A 7,037-nucleotide genomic window follows, 5' to 3' on the forward strand; every position below is an offset into this window, starting at 1 on the left:
GAGGAACCGGATTTTGCCTAATTCAACTCAAATTCTGATTCTCGTCAGCTTAGTGACGCTATTATGTGACTTTTTCAGGTTATGAACCTTTCAGGACTTCAAAATAGTATTAATGACGATATTTAGCTTCCAAATGACTTGACCATAGAGTTTTTGTCCTCAGTTCGACCATTTAACCAGCATAAGAATCCAAATAGTTTAGTTCAAAGTCTATCCTCAAATCCATCCACTTAACCTATGCTTTAACCCCCAAATCCAATATTTGTGACCGTCCAAGCATAAATCGCTTTAACATGCATCTGCAGTTATCCACAAGAAATGCTAAAAATGATAAATTCACGCAAAAAAAAAGGCAGGAAAGAAGACAAAAGGAATGAAAATGCTCGAAAACACAAATCTGAAATCCAATATCAATGACTGGCGAATATGAATTTATATCAGGAATTATTTATTAATTCTGCAATTTATGGAAGTTTTCAATGAAATGGCAGTTGATCGATTTTTTTCTGTAGCCTTATTACAAAATACATAATTTATGGCATGTATTAATTATTGCTGAATTTACATGAATTTTTAAAATTGATTCATCCATTTAGCCACCCGACAAGGTGGCCTTTGGACGGTAATAAGGACTCCTAGTTCAAAAATTGCCATTCATAGCCTAATACAATTGAACATTTAGCTTCACAAATCTCAATTGATAAAAGGATTTTCAAAAAGAATTCAATATAAAAATAAAAATCGAATAAATTTAAAGATAAATCGAATTTATCTCGCATGCCATTGCCATGCCCAAAATAACATTGGACCCGTTGCCACAAATCGAAATTATATTTATAGCCTGAAGGAAAGGATGACTTTTGTGAAGTTAAATTGATTTTTGGGATTTCATTTAAAATTCAACAATGAAAATTTGAGAATTTAAACTTGAATTTAGAATTAAAAATGTGAATTTTTTTGAAATTGAAAAATATAAATTTCTTTATAATTTTAATTTCCTTAAAAATTAGAATTCTTTTTAAATTTGAATTTGTTTAAAAGTTTGAATTCATTTAAAAATTTGAATTTCTTCAAAAATTTTAATTTCTTTAAAAAATTTAAATTCTTTGAAAATTTGAATTTCTTTAAAAATTTGAATTTCTTTTAAAATTTGAAATTCTTCAAAAATTTTAATTTCTTTAAAAAATTTAAATTCTTTGAAAATTTGAATTTCTTTAAAAATTTGAATTTCTTTTAAAATTTGAAATTCTTCAAAAATTTTAATTTCTTTAAAAAATTTAAATTCTTTGAAAATTTGAATTTCTTTAAAAATTTGAATTTCTTTTAAAATTTGAAATTCTTCAAAAATTTTAATTTCTTTAAAAAATTTAAATTCTTTGAAAATTTGAATTTCTTTAAAAATTTGAATTTCTTTGAAAATTTGAATTTCTTTTAAAATTTTAATTTCTTTAAAAAATTTAAATTCTTTGAAAATTTGAATTTCTTTAAAAATTTGAATTTCTTTTAAAATTTGAAATTCTTCAAAAATTTTAATTTCTTTAAAAAATTTAAATTCTTTGAAAATTTGAATTTCTTTAAAAATTTGAATTTCTTTTAAAATTTGAAATTCTTTAAAAATTTGAAATTCTTTAAAAATTTGAATTTCTTAGAAAATTTGAATTTCTTTAAAAATTTAAATTTCTTTAAAAATTTGAATTTCTTTATAAATTTGAATTTCTTTTAAAATTTGAAATTCTTCAAAAATTTTAATTTCTTTAAAAAATTTAAATTCTTTGAAAATTTGAATTTCTTTAAAAATTTGAATTTCTTTTAAAATTTGAAATTCTTTAAAAATTTGAAATTCTTTAAAAATTTGAATTTCTTAGAAAATTTGAATTTCTTTAAAAATTTAAATTTCTTTAAAAATTTGAATTTCTTTATAAATTTGAAATTTTTTAAAAATTTGAATTTGTTTGAAAATTTGAATTTCTATGAAAATTTGAAATTTATTTGAAAATTTGAATTTCTTTAATATTTTGAATTTCTTTCAAAATTTATAATTCTTTAAAAGTGCGAATTTCTTTGAAAATTTGAAATTCTTCAAAAAATGCAAATTTCTTTGAAATATAAATTCTTTGAAAATTTGAATTTCCTTAAAAATTTTAAATTTCTCCAAAAATTTGAATTTCTTTAAAATTTTAAATTTCTTTAAAAATATGGAAATTTTAAAAAAATTTAAATTGTTGGTTTTTACATTCGATCCATTCTGGCACCTAACTCCACCCAAATAACTGCATGTTCCATTCATATCCACCATACTCATCCATATTTTTTCTCTTATTTATTTTTATTATTTAATTTTTGCTGATCTTAAGTAAAAAAAAAGTATTTTCATCGTTAACGTTCATGCGAGGTGCTTTCTGGCACATTTATATCCATTTTACATCCAATTGTCGTGTGCATTTCAGTTCAAAATCACAAAACAGTTTCATCTTACTTTGAGATGATCGAGAAGAAATCCACAAAAAAATAAAAAAAAAATACTTTAAAATCCACTTCACTTTATGACTTACTGGAACAATAAATTCTTTCCTTTCCTTTATTTCTTAATAGATCTTCTTTTATTTAAATTAAAGTGGAAACGGAGATTTGAGATATAAAAAACTTTTTACAGATAATGGACAAAAAAATGGAATTGAAACTAAATATCGGAAGATAAATTTTGTCAGATTTCGCTTTATTTATTGCTGGTTAATCCGCTAAGTAGCATAACCAAACAAAGTGACGAGTGAATGTGTCAGAAAGTTTAACTTTTTTTGATGCCTTTTTTATGGACTAAAGGACTTATTCGATAATCTCTGCTAAAATCTAGACTACATTTAACTTAAATCCATGAATTTCTTTTATTTTGTTGGATATATAAAGGTGGCTCATTTTTCAGGATTTATGATTAGTAAAAATATTGAGTTCAATGGCAAAATTACTTTTTGATGTCGGTCAGTTCAGATTGTAAAATAACATAAGAATCAGGTTTCTTTTAGGTGATAATTGGAACTTATTTCCTAAAAAACAGAGTTGCGATGACAGGTACCTGTCACAGGTAGAGGTGACAGGTTCTGTCAAAAGATGACCTGTGACAGGTCGTTACCTGTTGACAGGCAGAAAAATTTGGCCTGTCACAGGTCTGACCTGTCGCAGGTTACGCCTGTCACAGGTGATGGCCTGTCGACAGGCGAAATTTTTCTGCCTGTCACAGGCGCGACCTGTCACAGGTGATGGCCTGTCGACAGGTCAAATCTGTCTACCTGTCACAGGTTTGACCTGTTTCTGTTATATGTACCTGTCATCTTTAAAAAAAAAAAATTTCACTTGTGAAGTATAAAATTTCATTCAAAATTTGCCAAATTTTTTTTATTTTCAGAGAAAAGAGTTGAAATCTCAAATTTCATTCATATATTTTTCATATGTTCATAATTTTTTCAAAAAAACATAGATTAAATAACCAAAACAGGTCAAACCTGTGACAGATAGATGAAAGTCTACCTGTCGACAGGTGAAGACCTGTGACAGGTCGCGCCTGTGACAGGCAGACAGATTTGACCTGTCGACAGGTGATGACCTGTGACAGGCGACACCTGTGACAGGTCAGGCCTGTGACAGGCAGACAGATTTGACCTGTCGACAGGCCATCACCTGTGACAGGCCGCACCTGTGACAGGTCGCGCCTGTGACAGGCAGAAAAATTTCGCCTGTCGACAGGCCATCACCTGTGACAGGCGTGACCTGCGACAGGTCAGACCTGTGACAGGCCAAATTTTTCTGCCTGTCAACAGGTAACGACCTGTCACAGATGGACTGTTTCTGTTGACCTGTCACAGATTGCAACTCTGCTAAATTATAGCTTAATTTTCACACAAGCTAATGGTTTTTAGATATATTAAGACTATCCCCTAGGAGTACAATAAAGCAAATTTCCTTTTTCGCCGTAACTACTTACTTTCTTTGGGCTTGCAGATTAGTTGTGATTCATGACCTCAGATGTCACTTGCAACTGGCCCTTTCAAGAATGGGTCGAAATCAGCCGTTACGGTGTCGTCAGGGAAACTTTACATCATTTCGGTAATTTAGGAAGAGGCTAATTGGGGTTGCCTAAAAATGGGCATCGCAGAGGATATGTATTCAGAGGAAGAGGAGTTTTTGGGATTCTTCCTTAAGTTAGAATAGATTGTTTTCTACCAGATAATGTGTCATTACTGGGATAGATATACAAGTTCACTCGGTCTTCTAGGAAAGGAAATGGCATAGAATTGTCCTAAAATCTGAGCTCAGGTCGATTTGACTCTGGCATGAGGCTTTATTTCATCTAATCTAGAATGAATTATGCTGTATCGGGGTTGTATTTTCGACTATTTCTACGCCGTATTCAATCAATAAGAGAAGAAACGGTGGCCAGAAGTTCCAAAAGACTCATTAGCCCAGAACAATGATGAAAGAATTTCAGCTTATTGTACAGACCGATGGTTTGCACAAACTTGGTGATAGACCTAGAAACAAAGTCAGAGAGAGAGACTTTATAAACCCGCCTATTATTCAATAAAACTTTGATGTGACTACGATCTTGTCTGGTCTTTCCTAAATAGCACAAATCGGTTAAACGGCTAACAATTCATTCCCGAGTAGATGTGATACTAACTAAGTGTTCGATTCAACTGAAATTCGACACCATTCTAAAGTCATTCCGACCTGGTACCATATTTTGGATCATTTACCCAAATTGTGCTAGTCTGGCATACGAACCAAAATCACTTTAAATTCACAATCGGAAATTGAATTTCGATACATTTTCAATATTGCCAAAAATTCTCTTTTATTCAACATTGACGATCCAATAAAAAGTAAAATTGAAAAATGTCCAAAACGAGTCAAAATACTTTAAAAACAATTTTTTTGATCCAAATAAAAAGCTTGTCAATAAAATAAGATGATACAGCTATTATTGAAGAGAGGCTTTAATTTAATCCCATATCCCACCAATATGTATGCCTTATGCGACAATGATAAGGAATTAAAATCATATAATAATGGCCATTTACGATTTGAGAAACAGCAAAAAGAAATCAAAGCATGTGAATGAATCAGACGTTATAAATATTTTGGAACCAAAAAAAAAACTGAATTTCGGCAGTAATAAAATTCCTTAACGCAACCAGATGAACAGACGTAAAGGCAAAGAAAATAATTTAAATAACAAATAAAAGATTTATTGATGGTGCTTATCATTTGTCTCTATTATTTCTCTCAATCTTACTCTTACTCTTTTTTTTTTTGTTATGTGTGACTTCTTCAGTCGACTGTCATTTGCTTTTGAAAATCAGACCACCCATAAAGTATTTGGAGCTCTCTTTAAATACTTACGAATATTCATAATGATGGTGATGCTGATCATCTTCATATCGTAACGTGATGTTTGCGTGGTTTGCAACTATGAAATGAATGTGATGAGGAATTGTCTTTGATTTGACTGATTATGTCTTATATTTTGGATATAAAGACTTGCTTTAAACAATTCTGAATAAGATCAGAATGTAAATTATAAATGTGTGTATTTTGAGGCATATATCTCCATTCATAATAAGATGCACTAAGATTGGGGATTGATGTAATGAATTTTGGGACTTTTGATGTCTAGAGATGGCTCGTGAAACTTCTTAAGAGCCAAAACCCTTGCTTATAATATTAATATATGTCATAATTCAGTGATTTTCAAACTATTGCGACACATACTAAAACTGAGGTGGCCAGACTCCATTATCGATATCCAGAATCTAGTATAGGTATTGGAATTGGTGTCTAGACTCCCAGTCTTGCCAGATTTGCACCAATACAGTGCTACTTAAACTTTGATTCGCGACACACTAATGAAGAACAACAAAATAAACGCTTCAATGGTTAAGTAGCGCTAACATATAAGCATATGCTCAATGAGCATCTTGAAGTATTGGGAATCAATCATGCTTGACTAGAACGCACTTATTATTATTGTAGCTTATTGAAAATATCTGAAATTGGTTCTACTCCTCTTGTCCACTCAATTTTTGGTCATTTCAGTTAGTAGATCTCGGTTCCGACGAAATTTTAAGATTGAGACCGAGGAATTCTGCAAATACAAGACTTGGAAGGTCTCTCGGTATCAAGAAAAATTATTTTCGGTGTAAGAAGGATTATGGTGACATTTTTTGCTTATTAAATGATTCTTTAGAACGGATCTATGGAGGGGTTGAGATTATGGAATGGAGGATGAATTGAGAGGTCAACAATTTGATTTTTTGCGACACGCATTGAATTAAAGGCTCACAATGAGAATCACAAAACAGCGCTTTTGCCACTTCCAATATTATTTCTTCTCAATACTCAATTTTCATTTATTTGCTCACCAAAAATAAGACTTTTTTTTTGTTCAAATGAGTGCCAGAAAATTAATGCAAACTATAGTCATTAAATGAGAATTAAGTGATCCAACGCGATTGTTCAAAAATTAATTAAATATAAATGTGTGTATTTTGTATTGTAAACAACTGACAACTGGTTCCATTTGTACAAAAATTTTGGTATTTTTTTGGGTATCCTCATTGACATTTTTTTGTGAACGAATTTAGTGCAAAAAAAGAATAAGGCACAAAAAATACGATTTTTTATCTGATCTGAATAGTAGACTAAATCTTGTATTAATTAAGAATGGAATTCCGATTAGAATTAATGTCATTTAAATTTGTATTTCAGTAGATTGAGATTTACGTATAACTTGATCGATTCAAGACATGATATCAGTCGCCAATATTGATTTTATAGACTAAAAATTATTGTCAACAAGATATTTTATTTAGAAATCATCAAACTGAGATTATTGGTTTGAGATAAATAAATGGAATAATGTCTAAAATCCTGTTAGATTTTATTGTCTATTTTTCTTGGAATTTGATTAAATATTGACGCACATATTTGACTCACTAATTATGCTGGATTAACAAATTAAGTCAATTTTATAACCGAGCGACACA

The sequence above is a fragment of the Chironomus tepperi genome, unplaced genomic scaffold (assembly GCF_022539635.2).
Source record: "Chironomus tepperi strain 1889 unplaced genomic scaffold, CSIRO-AGI_Ctep_v1 contig_453, whole genome shotgun sequence".
Classification (NCBI taxonomy): domain Eukaryota; kingdom Metazoa; phylum Arthropoda; class Insecta; order Diptera; family Chironomidae; genus Chironomus; species Chironomus tepperi.